This window comes from Hetaerina americana, unplaced genomic scaffold (assembly GCF_022747635.1).
Source record: "Hetaerina americana unplaced genomic scaffold, ioHetAmer1.1.p SCAF_6, whole genome shotgun sequence".
NCBI classification, from domain to species: Eukaryota; Metazoa; Arthropoda; class Insecta; order Odonata; family Calopterygidae; genus Hetaerina; species Hetaerina americana.
The window spans coordinates 18,914,046-18,930,934 of record NW_027287205.1 but is presented as its reverse complement, the minus strand read 5'-3'; positions in this window follow the sequence as shown (position 1 = coordinate 18,930,934).

Genomic DNA, 16,889 nt, shown 5'->3' with positions numbered 1-16,889 from the left:
TAGAATATTTGTATTTTATATCTAGCCTCAGAAATTCTCTCTGCCGGATGGATAGCCTAATGTAAACTAATTCCAGGGTCCTTCATTGAATTGGTGTGGCTGTTTACAATAGGGAAGATATTATAGATGCATTGTAACAATAATAAAAACTTTTGCTGTGGTTAAATGCGTTTCGGGGAACTGGGAGGGAGGCTGACGGAGGGGATGGGTTATACAAAGCTCGGTGATAGTTAATGCTAATATTTCGGGGGGCGTGGTCCATTGACCAGTATAAAAAGCTGGGCAGAGCTTACATTGCAGGAGATAAATAGAATTTTTTGTAATGCATGAGGAAGTCGTAAAGGACAGGAGATATCTGAGCAGGTACTGTTACGGAAGGGATTACGTGACAAGTATGGACCAGGTTTGGCATCTAGTACGTTTGTATAGGATCGGAGAGATTTTGAGAATTGGAGTGGATTTAAAAAAGGTTGTTTTAAGGATACATATTTGAAAGATTTGATGCACGTTTAAGTGTTATTGAGAACAATTTGGAAAGAAGAATGGCGGTAGTTTTGTTGTTGAAGAGGATGGGGTAAAGATCTCTGAGAATAATCTTGCGGGGTTGCACGTCAGGGAAAAAGCTTGTGCAAACGCATGTATACTTGCATAAATCATACCCGTTGAGCCACCCCAGGGATTGGGTTATTTAACATCAGTCTACATTTGGCACAAATTACTTTCCTCCCCTAGCATTAGCAGGACAGTATTAATCTGATCCCCCTTAACGTTCGTCGGAAAATGACATCTCAGTTCTATCTGCGGAAAGATAGTGGAAAGGACAAAAATGGACAGTGTCGTTTATCTCATCATTTTAGGGGTACATGCATGTTTTGATATAATGATGAATCTTCGACCCCCAAAACCCCTGACATTATTTACATAAGACGTATGCGATGAGGAATTCGTCGTATAGGAGGAATGGTAAAAGGATTTCGTGGAACTCACGTACGGTAGTATCCCGAGTGTTTCGGAGTTAGGTGGCGTCAGCAGACGAAGAAAGACGAAAATGCTTTGCCCCTGTGTGGATGTTGTAAGGAGTGGGGAAGTGGGGGTCGGGAGAGGAGAAAGATACCGGAACGAAAGAGGGTAAAGGCTACAATGTAATGCACAGGAGCAGGATGTAATTTGGAAAATAGGAAGGAGTAATATTCTAAATAGGAACAGTTTGATGTTTGAGGATGCTGAGACAATTTAGCTAAATGAGAATAGCTAAGCACAGGCGGGTGGAATGACTTGAGCCAGCTAAAAACTGATTATTTATAGGGTGTATTTTAGAGGTGTGTATTGGACGCAGCAGGAGGTAAAACGTGGAGGATAGAAATGGAAAAATAATTATCAAATGAAAGATTGCCGGTAAGTGTCTTTTTTTGAGCCGAAAAGATGTTCTATGCTTATTAATGCGGATGGAAAGGGGAGTAGAAGATTCAACTACGTAAAAAGGGGAGGCACTGGCTGCACTGAAGTACCTATACGGCATTTTTAGACATGCGGGGCCGTAACCCACCCTCACAGTAATTGTTTTAGAATGTTTTGTTGGCACATTTTGGCGGAACTTGGGACCATCAGTCCTATTCCATCTGGTAAAATAGGTATTTATTCCAACTAAGATCAATTAAATAAAATTAAGATTGTCCTTCTTTTGTGTTTTTCCCCTCGTCACCCCTGTGAAAGCAATCGTTTATCATATATTCTCCACTGTCCTTACTGCTAATTTACTTGGGTCGCGATTTATTTCATTATTATATACTAGGTCAATTATAAAATATTTTATGTTCAGCATATGGGAAAATACCTATAAGGAATTGCAGTTGCATAAAATATTTTTTACTTTGAAGACAGTTAATTTCGTTTACTGTTATTGTTTTGCATGTGAGTTTTCGTTCTTTTTGATTTTGATTTAATAGTACACAGAAACGATGCTCTCGTATATTACTGTAGTGATACTAAGAGTGGTTTTAATAACCTATTTAACATTTCATAAAGCCTAAGTTTTGACGACACCATGGAAGCTCGCAGATTTGCCAGAACAGCGTGGATATTCAGGTACAAGATATACTATATGCTTGGGAAACTGGACGCGGCAGAGATTGAAAGGAGCTAGTTTACTGATAGCACTTATAATGTGTGAATGTCAGATGCCGCGTAGGACCTTATCCGGGGTGAGCTTTATCCTCGCTTACCAAATCAACCTTCGGGTGGATGACTGTCAACGTTCACGGACAACCCGACTAAAATACATGTAAAGACTGGCCGTAAATAACGAAAACTGGTATATTTGGACCTTTCCCTCAGTAAAAGGGAGATCGATTAGGACCCGCTACTCGCAGGGAGATCAAAAAGTTGGCCGCAATCCATTTTCATTCGCGGAGAGCCGTGTATTGGGGAGAAAGAGAGGAGACGAGATGGGGAAAGGAAGGAAGAAGGGTGGTGGGTCCTTCTTCTTAATGGAGTCTTTGCGTCAACTATCTCTCCTCCTCCTCCCCCGGCTCCATCTCTCCCTCTCTTTCTCTTATACACACACACACACACACATATAAACACACGCTCGCCCTCCCGTTTTGCGAGAGGAGAAGGGGTGGGGCGAGGAGGGGGGGGTAGGGGCTCAAGTCCTTCCCCCCCACCGCAATGCCCTCCGCCACTCTTCCTACTCCTTCCTCCCTGGACCTCCCTTAATTGAGGGCCCACGCATCAAATCCCACACCGACCGGCCAACTTAGAGCCGGGATTTCTTCTTTTTCGAGTGAGAGAAGAAATCGATCTGAGAAGGAGGGAGGGCTCTCGAACTTGGTGGTGGTTGGTCAGTAATAGAGTGAGTGTGGGTGAGGGGGTGGGTAGGAGGGTGGAGTTCCCGACGATACTCGGTGTTCCTCGTCACACCCTTAGGGCGCCACCAAATTGTATCGCAATACTAAGTTCTATGCATTCGCTAGGAAAACGCAACAACTCGGGGTGCCACACGGAGAATTGCGTATGTGTCTTCCCTGTGGGAAATAAATTACAAGCAAATATAAAAATAACGTACAGGTTGGTCATTAGGCTAAGAAAATTAGGTACCTTGACACACTACCGGAAACTAGGTAAGGACTACTTGAAACAGAGACTAAATCTACACAATACCTCGCAAGCCGCCGCAAGGGCGTGTGGCGGGGGGTGTTAGGACACCAACCATGCATGATGTCAATCCCAGTGTCTGGTATTCATCCCAGGAATACCAGACACGGGGACCTAGGTTTAGTTCATAAATAAACTATATCAGGAACCGTTACCGCCGAACCAGTATAAAGATAAGTAAGAGTAGTTAACAGGAAATAGATACAAGTACTAAAGATAGGAATGACAGGCACCAGCATGCGAATGCTAGAGACCAGATGACAGCTTACCTGAATCTAGATATGTTAACCCGTTAAAGGAATAATATGTATCTTGAACTTGGCGCCAGAGCAAAAGGGAACAAGCACTGGGTGCCTGGCCTTTCTCTCTTTTAAATACAGAGAAACCTTCGAATCTTGGAAGTGACCTTAACGGAGGGCATTGCAGCCGGATCTTGGAAAAATTATGTTTGAAAATAACGCATAATGTAAAATGCAGGCTCTGGGAATGGCAGGCAATAGAGAAACGAAGGCAATGCCAGCTCAAAACTTATTACCCGCGTAATAGTCATGCTGTTTTTACATACGACACTTTGGAAACACTCCAATCCAACACCCTGCTTCGGCATTTCAGATATTAGTGAGAAATGAAGAGAAATTCAATGTTTAATATGCATTTTAAGGACTTTTTTTCGCCTTAATTAATATACCTTACGAGGTTCGTTCAAGTTCTTGGACTTCCTGATTATTTCCGACAAACTGCTGGTATAAAAAAATTGAAAATTATTAAAATTGTCTCTATATTCTCCTTTTAAGCCATTTTAATTATTGGAAAACTCTTCTCCTCACTCTATTGAAAAATTTACAAACCCTGCGTACGTGACGGTGTAGCCATCTATTTATTTCAAACATAAAAAGTTCTCGCGTATTTTAAACTCAATAATTTCTTTTTATCTACGATATTTTCAATCCTGCTAAAAATTGGGGTGCCGTGGAACTTTAATGCACCTCGTAATATCTTCATACCCCTTTCATTCTTTTGTCTGCGGCTCCTGTCCCAGCAGTCTATGTCAAATGCTGCAAAGACTTTGTGTACATTTTGAGAACTAATTTAATAAGGACTAACCAAAACTCAATGCAACTTCAGAGTCAATAATTCTGAGGATACTAATTTTCATGTGTGTATGAACACAAAAAATATAGGATTTTCCTAATATAGATAGCATAATAGGAAAAATTTCGTCATTAGATCTATGTATTTGCCTTTTGCCGTCTGTTTTGTTGCTTTCATTTGGATTCGTCATTTATAACCAGTCCCTTCCATTTACTTCCATCTCGTATTGCTTCAACTATCATCGTTCCCCTACCTTTAACTCCGTTCGCATCAACCGGCTACCCAAATGGTTATATAATGTATCACACCTCGTTCATAAACCATAATCCCTCACTTCATCACCATCTCTTCCTTAATTTACTGTCGCATTCCAGTCCAGTATCACTATAAAATGTTTCCCTGCCGACACACGCGCGATTATTTCCTCTAACAGTTCGTATATCCTTACGACCTGTTCCTCCTTATGGTTGCTCGGTTGAATGTATACCTGAACAATTACCAAGTTCGTCGGTTCTGCTTTTATCTCTAATAGTAATATTCTATCCGTTTCTTGCACTATGCTGACTCCGCTTCTACTACTACTACCCCACCTACATTTTTATTCAATATTATGGCAACCCCTCATTTACTTTCGTCGCTTTCTCTGTATATTACTCTAAATCTATCACTCCAGTAATCCCCACTATCCTTCCATCTCACCTCGCATAAACTAAAACATCTATATTTTCTCTTTCCATCTCTCATTAAATACTCTCTAATTTTCCTGTCCTCAACATTGTCCTAACATTCCAAGTTCCTATTCTAACTAAATTGGTCCTCTTCTACGTCTTCTGTCCTGCTGCGGTCGGTTTTCTTTTGCAAGGGTTTCGTGAGATGACGACCGTGGAAGCCTTGCCTCTGCCATTGCCGGGGACGACACATGGCCAATTGGGCCGAGTTCTGTAGTTGCCAGGACTCATATTCTCTATACTGTCCATCGTAAAAGTCTTAGGAATAATAATTGAGGATGTTTTCCGTTGCCTTCCTAAATAGTGTTTCACTATCACTATCAATGCATGGCCGTCCCACTAGGGTCAGACGCCTTTCCAGGCGCCTCGCTGAGGAACAGACACTTCGGGGGACTACCTTCGTCCGGTTCCAAACCTATATATATAAATATATAATATATATATGTGGGTCGCAAAAGTCCAGGGGGTAGAGCGTTGGACTACTGACCGTAGGGCCCGGGTTCGATTCCCGGGTAAACCTCTCAGAGCACCCTCAGCTATAACCAAGCTAAGTGATTTTTCGGGTACCAGATCTTCCTGGGAAATCATAACCGGCACAGGGAAAGGAACTGGCCCCCTTACCCTGGTGTGTGAATTTCACACGCCGACAGGCTTAGTACGGAGTGAAGTCTACCATCACGCACCAAATCGACCTTCGGGTTGATTACTGTGTTTATGGTCATATATGTATGTTCGGGTTCGATTCCCGGATAAACCTCTCAGAGCACCCTCAGCTATAACCAAGCTAAGTGATTTTTCGGGTGCCAGATCTTCCTGGGAAATTATAACCGGCACAGGGAAAGGAACTGGCCCCCTTAGCCTGCTGTGTGAATTTCACACGCCGACAGGCTTAGTACTGAGTGAACTCTACCATCACGCACCAAATCGACCTTCGGGTTGATTACTGTGTTTATGGTTATGTATGCATGTGCACACACATATATATATATATATATATATATATATATATATATATATATATATATGTATATGTATGTGTAGGTCGCGGTAGTCCAGCGGGTAGAGCGTTGGACTACTGACCGGAGGGTCCCGCGTTCGATTCCCGGGCAAGGCACTCTGGGCACCTGCAGCTCCACCCAAGCTATGTGATTTTTCAGGTACCAGATCTTCCTGGCAAACCATAACCGGCACAGGGAAAGGAACTCGCCCCACCTACCCTGATGTGTGAATTTCACACGCCGTCGGGCTTAGTACTGGGTGAACTCTACCATCACCAACTAAACCGATCTTCAGGTTGATTCATGTGTTTATATATGTGTGTGTGTGTGTGTGTATGTAGTCTGGCCTGAAAGGGCCTCAGAGAAGGCCAACAGCTTAAACTTTCTGAAATATTAGTGCCCTTTTACGGGTTTTCAATTCATATTTTTCCGTTCTACTGTGCCGTCCAAAAGAAAATCGTTGCATTGACAATTTCGACAAATCCTTAATGGGGACAAAAGTAGGTAATGGGCGCTTCCTAGTTTTCCGAATTCTCAGCGGGAGAGGAGGCCATCGTGGATGGAACTTCGTGCTGTGCCCGTTCATTCGTTCATTTGTGTGTGGGACGGGTGCGCTGGAGTTCGGTCAGAGGTGAGAAGAGGAGGAGGAGGTGGGAGGGGGCGGACGAGAGCTCGGAAAGGGGAGGATTGTGTGTGTCTGTGTGTGTGTGGAGTGGGTAGTTGGGAGAGAGGGAGGGAGGGAAGTGTGGTGCTTGGTGCGGGAGGAGGCATCGCGCGGGGATCTCTTTCTCTCCTCTGTCCGAAAGGAACGCGATAAGAAGTTGGATGAGAGGTCAAGAGTTGGGAGGAGAGGGGCGGAGGGTGCGGTGAGTGGCTTTTTCGGCGGGTCCCCTCCCCCTCCTCTTTTCGCCCGGGGAAGACGGGCACATTCATTCGCCCCCTTCGATGCGAACAGAAAGAGCGGAAGGGAAGCGTTGGCTCTCGAACGTGTCACGTCCCGAGGAGCGCCGCATGAAAAAATAAAAACATCATTGTGTGGAGTGGGTATCCGTCGGATCTCCCCCCCGCCCCACTTCCGCCCCACTTCCACCCCCACTTTCTTGCGGGAGAGAGGTCACCCATTACCCGGGATCTTTCGAGAAGGCTTTCGCCGAGAGGAGGGAACCTGGAGATAAAAGGATCTCAATGCGTTCCCTGAGAAATCGAACGTGGTTGAATTTACCAATTAATCCGAAAGCAAAAGAATAAATTGTTATCTATATTCGACCAGTTCCATATATGAACAATTTGCCAAGCATTTTCAAAGATCTTTGTTTTGCTTTAAACATCATACGGTGTAGTTGTCGAGGTCTAGGATAATGCTACTTCTTTTTTCCGGGAGTAGTTTTTTTTAAGCAGTCACATTCAATTCAATTTGCTGAAGGGGTACGGCTGGCTTTTACCAGAGGTATGGATTCATTAAAAAATCGATCAGATTAATCCGCATTTCTAAAGTGACGAATAGAAATTGTGAAGAGTTATGAATTATAAGATATTGGAAGTTTTAAATGTGTGATCGTAATTTGTGCATTTTATCGAAACCTACGGTAATAGCTGTATCGTTTGCCGGCAATTTTATTTCGCGGTTATTCGTTGCACTCTGATTGATCTTCTTAAAGCATGAAAAATTTCTAAGTGGCGAAATACTTGGTAAATTTTAAAATAATAAGAAATTAACTCGAGAAATTCCTTTCGATGTTTACTCTGGAAGACGTCCGTTGAGGAGGTCTAGAAATAAGCATTAGGGAGCGCGGAAAGTATTTGGTATTGCCACTTACTGAAATAACTTACCATTGACCATTTTGTGATAATATTTCCATGACTAACGGTCAAGGAAAGACTCACATATGACCAAAAGGATAAAGTACAAAGAAAAAATCACTGCAGATGGCAATATTTATATATATTCTTCTATTTTTTTTGTTTTATGGTTTCGTAAGTGTTATTTTGCTCTCGTCCTTCTCCATCATCAATATATTCATACAGGTATATACTGTATATATAATACGGGTAGTGGTGGACTAGGGGTAGAGCGTTGGACTACTGATTGGAGGGCCCCGGTTCGATTCCCGGGCACAGCTCTGGAGGCACCCTCAGTTCCACCCAAGTTGTGTGATATTTCGGGTACCATATCTTCCTCGGAAATCATAGCCGGTACAGGAAAAGGCACTGGCCCGCCGAACCTGCGAAATTAACGACCTTCGGGTTGATTACATATATATATTACAATTATTATTTATATTACATAATAAATATTTTGTGACTCCCAACAAAACACAATCCAACAACCCACCCTACATCAGGTCCCTCTTCATCTCTGAGTACTTCCTTCCTCCCTTCATCCCGTCTAATATATACTGTATTATGGCATATATATATATATATATATATATATATATATATATATATATATATATATATATATATATATATATATATATATACACCATAAGCACAGTAATGAACCCAAAGATCGGTTCCTGTTGATATTTGCGTTTTCCGTTGTAAATCCCGGACCATAGGACTATCAGATTGACGACCCATCCTTGTCGATGTATAGGAGATAGACTTCTCTGATATTGTTAGTTCTGATCTATGATTGTTGGATGCGCGTAGTGCGAAAAAATTTGTATATTTAAATAATTCAAAAATATTACTTTTAATTCTTTTTAATGATGCCATTTACTGATTAAATATACTGATCTTTTGGGACCGATTGAAAACGGCCAGTAAAATGCTCTCGTTTGATATGTTCAGCGTTACGTTTACCATTGAATCTCACAATTGGATGACTCATTCCTCATGTTGTCATGGTGTCACGGGAGGGGAGGAGGCGACAAAAGACGGGGAAAGGAGGGAGGGTGACACCTCGGGGGTCCTTTCTGTTTTATGCAGAGGCACTCCCGAGTGCAAACACACCCGCTCATATCAAAACCCTAATAATCAATCACCCCACCCACACCGCCAACTCCCACCCTAATCCTGCCCACTACCCTCAACCCCCATCCCCCTGCCCCCACAAATCCCCCGCCACCCCCTCTCGCCCCTCCGAAGGCAGAGATCACACCTCTGCGCCCTCTTCCGCCGTAATGAAGAAAAGACACGGAAAGACAGATGGATGCCCCAACCCCCACTCTCTCTCTCTCCTGCGTGTCCGTGGCCCTTCCCGCGAGCATGCGGTGGTCCCCCCCCCCCCGCCTCTCTCCCAGCGAAAGGTCCCTTGATGAGCAGAGTGGGCTTGGAAGGGAGGGGTGCGCGCCCCCTCTGATTAGCGCCCCGCACTTCTACTGAGGGAGAGATATAGAGAGGGTGAGGCCGCCAAGGTCCGGAAATGATCCTTTCTCCCTCTTCCTTCGCCCTTGCCTCCTTGGGATGACTCCCACGTCTCTCCCGAGGTGCGGTCTCAACCCCCCCCCCTCCCGGTCTCTCACCCTTACTCCCTTCCGAGCGAGGGAACAAGGAGCAGTGATCACCGCCGTCTTATCCCCCCTCCCTTCCCCCTGGCGCACTTACGCTCCACTTCCCCGCCCTTTGGATCGCACTTCCCCTCCCCCCTCGTCTTCCGCTAACCACTCCGGCAGGGGCCGTTGTTCCACATTCACATCGCCCTGATTCACGTCTCTTGCGGTCCCTCCGATGGGGGAGCGTCGTAATTCCTTCCCCTTCCTCAACGCTCCTCACCACCCCCTGGAATAACACCACCGGACCAGGGAACCTTTTAAAATTTCGGAGAATCGAGATGAACGCTCGCCGATATCGACCCGGCGGAGTAAAAGAAATGATGAAGTATCGACGGCATGTTGGCGCGGCGGGTATGGAGAGGGCGTGTCGAGAATCGTCCACGAAATCGAATGAGTCGATAATTAACCGCGTAAATCGAATAACAGCGACGACCTCCTTTATGCCGAAATACGTATCCATATCGTATATTGTCCAAATTGAAATCTCATATAATGGAATAGAACCTTTGCTGAAACTAATTGAGCCTAATAAATCTTTCGCGTCCGATGAGATACCCGCTCGTATATTTAAGAATCTGGCTTCGGAAATCGCGCCGTATTTAGAAATAATATTTAAGAAGACGATTGTAGATCACAAGGTCCTCAGAAATTGGAATACGGCTGTGGGACAGCTATATTTGAAAACGGAAACAAGGAAGAACCGAGTAATTACAGACCTACTTCCTTCATATCCATTTGACGCAAGGTTATGCAACATGTTTGCTAGTTCGATCGCGGTACATCTCGATAATCAGGAGTTATTAATGAAAAATCACCGTTGTTTTCGAAAAGCTACATCCTACGGGACAGAACTTACGCTTTTTGTTCATGATATTCGAATTTCGGGAGAGAGCAATGTTCCAGTGGACGCGATTTTCCTAGATTTTATGAAAGCCTTCGACAAAGTACCTCATAGTAAACTACTCGCAAAGCTAGAAGCATATGGCGTAGATAAAGATATCCGGGGTTGCATTAAAGACTTTTTGAATGTTCGTTTACAAAGAGTAGAGATAGATGGGGTTAGCACAAATTCAATAGAAGTTACTTCAGGTATTCCCCAAGGAAGCGTTATCGGACCTCTTTTATTCCTACTTTACGTTAACGAGATTGACTTCGTAGTCACTAGTAAGATACGTTCATTTGCCGATGATGCAGTGGTTTATCGTGATCTCCGTGATCCTAAGGATGAAGCAGCTGTATCAGATAACCTAATGGCTATACAACACTGGTATAGAACACTGGTTTGGAAAAAGAGCAATTCCCTCCCGAATGCCTACTGCACTGGGAACACCGAAATGTAATGTGTAGATTCAATTAAATACCTAGGCACTTGGAAATTAGAATTAAACTTAACAAAATGTGTAGTGATAAATTTTTGGAAAAGGGGCAATTCCCTCCCGCACGCCGACTGTATTGGGAGCACCGAAATGAAATGTGTATACTCAATTTAATATCTAGGCGTTACCCTCTCTCACGAGCTCTCCTGGGTGAAACACATACGGGGAATATGTGGGCAAGCTAAAAAAAATTAAGATATATTAGAAGAGTACTGGGCAAATATAATGAAAAGTTCAAAGAGCAATGTTATCTGCCGCTGGTTAGTCCTCCTTTAAAATAGGCTGCAAGTATATGGAATCCTCATGAAATTGTAATAATTGCCGGATCGGATCGCGTGCAGCGTAGAGGAGTTAGATTTGTAAAACTTAGCAGCGTATCCAAAATATTAGAGCAGCTAGGCCGGAAAATCACTCACGGAGCGAAGGTTAAATTACAGCATGAAGGTCTTTCATTAATCGAGAGGACATCTCTTCAGCAATGATGTCGAAAATGTATTATTATCACCATCGCACTACGGTAGGCAAGATCGCGTCAGTAAAATTAGAAAGATTAATTGTAGAACAGATAGATATATGATATCATTTTTTCCACGAACGATAGGGGATAATTATAACATTGTCTGACCGAAGTTGGGTCATGTTCATGTTAAAATTATTATGGTTGTTAATGCACCCCTTGCCACACACCTCAGTGGTGGCTTGCAGCGTGCATAAATAAATAAATAATTCCAATCTTTTCTTCTCTCGACCTTGGCTATCAAAAATGTCCCCTTTTATGACAATCTCCATTATTTTCTTCACTTACCAAGCTAAGAAAAGCTTAATTCGAATTTCTTTCTGCCCATTCCACTTTCTCCATTGACCTCTTCCTCTCAAACACTCAAAATCAAATTAATGTATGTGTACCCTCTTTCCTCAATCAAGTTTCGGAGTTCTGCAACGCCCTCTGTGCTGCGCATAAATTTTTTTCTGTATATATAGTATTCATCTAAGTTCCGTTTATTTATATGTAAGGCAGTCATTAATACAAAAGACAAACGGTGAATTTCATGCTCCGATTAAATGTTTTCATCAATAATAATATTGTAATAATTTTAAATTTTTATCTTATGTTTATATAATTAAGTGTGAATAGAATTTAAAAATTCGATTCATTGGAAATTGGGTTCGATTTACCATTGAAATCTTTCTAACCAGCGACTCAAGACGTGCAACTTTCTGGGTGCCACAGCTTCGTGGGAAATCGAGTGTTACCACCCAATGGGTGAACTCAAAACGGCACTAAATGGTTGAACTTTAATCCTTTTTGATCAAGCCCCGCCCTAGCTTATCAAAAACAATATTTGTATCCAAAACAGCTGTTGATGCAGTAGTTTAAGAAAGCCTTATCACTTTGTTTTCATTATCCATTACGTTATAGATAGGTATACCTGCAGCTATGTTTCTACATATCGAGTAATGGAGGAATAAACTATCATTAATAAAATAATTATAATGTATGTAGATTTGCTTGCGCCATACACTATGCATATTGATAATTTCCGGTAAATAGGCATAGATTTTCTCGTGAAATTGCCCTAAGTAATTCGTAACAATAGGCATATAAACATATTTTCGCTCTTTACTTGGTAATTTATGAGTTACAATGTTAAAACATTTTTGATTCACAATGTTTAAGTACATGGCGATTAAAAACAGTTCAACTTCATAATTTATTATCCCTTAACGTAATATAAGAATCGTTAATTTAGGATGAGATTGAGATCAGCTAACATTTTAAACTATTGAATCATATTAAAAAACACTGTCGATTTATCCAAATAGACAAAGCCATACTTCTAACGGTACAAGGTAAGCTAAATTAAGAATTTTGAATGCACTCATTACATACCTAAACGATCTCAAGAGAAAGTATTTCATATGAAAAATCATCGGAAGCAAATGGAAAAGATATCATCGGTGATAAATATGCTCAGATATTTTCCTGAAGTCTTACGGGAATTATGATCAATGACTCCCGGTTGCGTACCTAATCGCTTCAAAAGACCCAAGTCGAACCTGACGCGTAATTTATTTCATACTTATCCGGGAGTAACATGCCAGCGCTAATGCATGTCCTCCTCACTCTCGGCAATTATTATTGCTTTTCGAATCGGTCCTCTTCGTCGGGGTGGGTTGACAGACCGGGAACTAAATGAGCTTCAGCCGGCGAGATCGATGGGGAAGTGTCGACGGAGGAGGGATTGTGACAGCATTCGTCTCGGGAGGGATGTGGTAATACTGGCCCCCCACCACCGGGAGTCCTGGAACTTGGGCGGAGTGTGAAGAACGGTGAGTGGAGAGGCCCATTGGCCGGTGTGGAGAGACATATTAGGCATCAGGACGAAAATTGAGATTCAGCGGTGGATGTATTTGTTGATCACGGAAAGAAGAAAAGTGTACCTGGTACAGAGCGTCGTGCGACACTTATACTTAATCATCCGTCGATATGAAAAAAAGTCACGTTTTACGATGGTGTGCAGATAATTTTCTCGTATTCCTTGAAATCTCGAAGATATCGGGTCAACATTTTTACACGTATTTAGAATCCGAAGACTGAGTGACTACAACCCTCCATCCTTAATGTTTTTGCTAATATAACCATTTCGTCCGACATTCTTCTTTACTTGTCTTTTGACCTTCATCGTGAGACCGATCGATCTAATTTTTCCTCCACATTCCTATTATGTGAGTAGCCTGTACATATTACCTAGCGGTGTACATTGGGCAACAGTATTCAATCTGTGTAGTCTCTTTATAGGTGACACATATTGGGTAATTATGACAGTAGCATTTTCACTGATATTTTTTGACTACACAACCCGGTTTCCACTCAACATTTTCATTATCAGGTAATGATGGCAAACGCAAGTCCTTTAACAAGTCCTTGGCTCTTGCTCATACGGGGTTACCTAAAAGCAATATATAGTGCATAGCCTGCTGCTTACTTATCATTACGCAGTGCGTGAATTTAAAAGTTTTATGCTATATTTAATAACGTTTTCAGATAATTTGTAAATCGAATGTGGCTTGGAGTAACGGGACCTTGATGATAAAAATGCTTCGGGTTTTGTGTAATAAAATGTTCTTAATTGAAATAGATCTAATCAGTGTCATTTGTACCCAATATTTGTAATTTCCATCTGGTAATGACGAAGTCAGTTCATTTTATTAGTCAGTACCTTATTTAGATAAGTGATGGCGAGCCTAAAGTTTTGCTAGGATTTGATTTCCCCCGTGGAATTCTGGTGAAAATGTGCCAAAACTAAAAGAGAACGGTGATCAAAAGTGAGCTTCCTTTCCCCACTTCATCTTGTGTTGTCGTGACAATTCACCTTAAGTACGCTGAAAAGGGCTACTTTGAGGCCGAAATACGCCTATTCGCATTCACCTTTCTTATCCCTTTCCTTATTTACCATTTACCCCATCCTTTGACTTGTGGCGTTAGCCAACTAATCTCATTTGTACTTAGTTTGGAAAGGCAAACTGTTTACGGCTATTGGAGTTTCTCATTTATTCGACAACATTTAACGGTCTCATAAGTGGATGTGAGAAGAAATTAGGTACCGAGAGCAAGAGCGCAAAACTTATTGAGAGTATGAGCGGCTAATCTTTAGGAACTTATTGATATAGTATGATTCGATAATCTGTGGGCCCAAAACATAAGATTGCAGTAAAAAAAACAAGTTCTATACTCCCCAATATAATATAAAATAGTAATTTTTTTCAGGGTTTTGTGGCTCTTCTGAAAGGGAGCCACGTCGTTGATATACTCGTACATGGTTGAAATCTCGCATGGAAAAATATTCATGAAAAACATATTGGTATCGTTAGTGCTTCAAAAGGTTTTTTGGGAATAAGTAGTTTGGTGGCAAAAATTACCACATATTAATTTCAAATGGACGGAAAGGAAAACAGACGGCGAAGTTCTAGGTATGGTCGGGTAAGATAGACGACCGTTGGGAAGAATTCATTGAGGACTAAGACATATGTAAATGCAGGATAATCTGACGTTCAATGGGATGGTAATAGATGGAAGAATTCTTGGAAAGCGACTTATGTTGAGGGTGGTAAATAATAGTCATTTTTAATAAAATTAAGGCAGGTAAAAGAATACGGTGCTAAATATTGAGTTTTCAATATAATAACAGGTTAAAAATTATATTGTGTCATGTAAATTAGGACTTAGGAGTACAGCAGCGTGAAATACCAAGGTCCATCATAAATATTTTCTCTAACCCAGTAGAACATCGCTACTAACTTCTTTCCAGACTCCCTAAGTCAAAGAAAAGGTTTTTCAGCTGACAATTTCCAAATGCTGGCTTAAAATGGGAATTTTTAGTCACTCATTTCATAAGATATATTGTCCAAAGTCATCAAGTGAATGGATGGTGAAGTGTGGGGAGAAATGAGAAAGAAAATTAAAAATATTGTCATAAATAAATATGAATTCATAAATTTATTTTTTATTAATTCTAATTTATTTAAATGTCATTCCATATCCTTGATACGGAATGCTATTTGTCTCCGTCGTATCTGTGCATGGTGTCATTTTTGAAGTTTATGCATAATTTATCTTTTTCAACAGGGTTTTTTAACAGTTCAAATCCTTATTAATAATTCTGGAAATAAAAATGCTTTTTACCGGTTACAATTCTTGATGAAATCAATTAGAATTACACCCATATAGTACTGAAAAATATTTTGTTGCCCAAGTAATACGAGTAGTTAGCCTGTAAGATATCCAACATTTTTGAGCAAGGAATAATTTTTTACCTCTTCAAAAATAATTCCTACCTCCTTGCTTGTTTTTTCAGGCTGTCCAAGTTTCTTATCATTTCTCATTCCTCATTTTTCATAAGCTTAGACTCTAGTTAATCCTCCTCGATCAATGAATGGTTTTCCTCGTGACGGCTGCCTCCATTACATTTTCATTTTCCACTACTACACTTTAAAATGATATTTACCGTTTATCTGTCTGTGGAGTCGTTTATTACAGCACTCCAAATTATCCTTTTATCGCTCAATCTCTTCATATCTTTTTTAGTACTTTGCGCTGACGTCTTCCATAATCTGCTCCCCATAATTTATCCTTAAATGCCCTGTGTATAATTCTTTATTTCTAATTCTTCCTTCAAATTCACCTTCAGTTAACAATTAATTGTAGGAATTGTCTTGTTTGTTTCCTTTTTCTTCTTGTTAGGGTCTTCTCCTCGGTCTTCCTCTTTTACACATTTAATTTTATCGAAAATGATCAATAAACTTTATATGCAAAACTTTTATGCATATTATTGCAAAGTTATAAAATTTGTAATTACCTCAAGCTTACCCATTTTCCTTTTCCGTGGTAAACATGTGCATTATTTTCAATCTTCGTTTCTCTACTTTATCTATACAACTTGCCTTCAAGAACTAGAATATTAAACCCCACAAAATAAGCGATAATAATCGGTTTTCCACGTCTGATTTAATTCTATTTTCCGTGAGCTGCTGTTAAACTGATCCCATTGCATATACTACTGCCTATTATATCACTTTAAATTGTCAAAAAATTATGTAAAATAATGAATTATTTACCTGTGATTGGGTCTAAAAGGAAAATAGTCCATATTCCTTAAATATCCGTGTTTCTTAGGGACATTAACGTGATAGAAAAGCCAGCACATTTTTATGCCTATGGTTGTAAATTACGGAACTTGAAGCTATATTGAATTTCATTCCTCGAATAAATGATATTTCTAAAATTATCTCCCCTCTCTTAGTGGAAAAATAGAACTCCTAAAATTTCACTGCGTATTAATAAAACCAAAGCAAAAGGTAATCATACTAAATTGTATTTCATTGAGGAGCTAAAAACTAGATAAATGTAGATGCAAATGGCACCTTAATCTATGCTGTGAGCCGTGAATGCCAGTGAATTCGGTTGAATCCTCTCTTTGAGAAAAATAACCAATTCTACTTAGGATTTAATTTCTTTATTAAGGCTTGAAAATATGAGTGTTA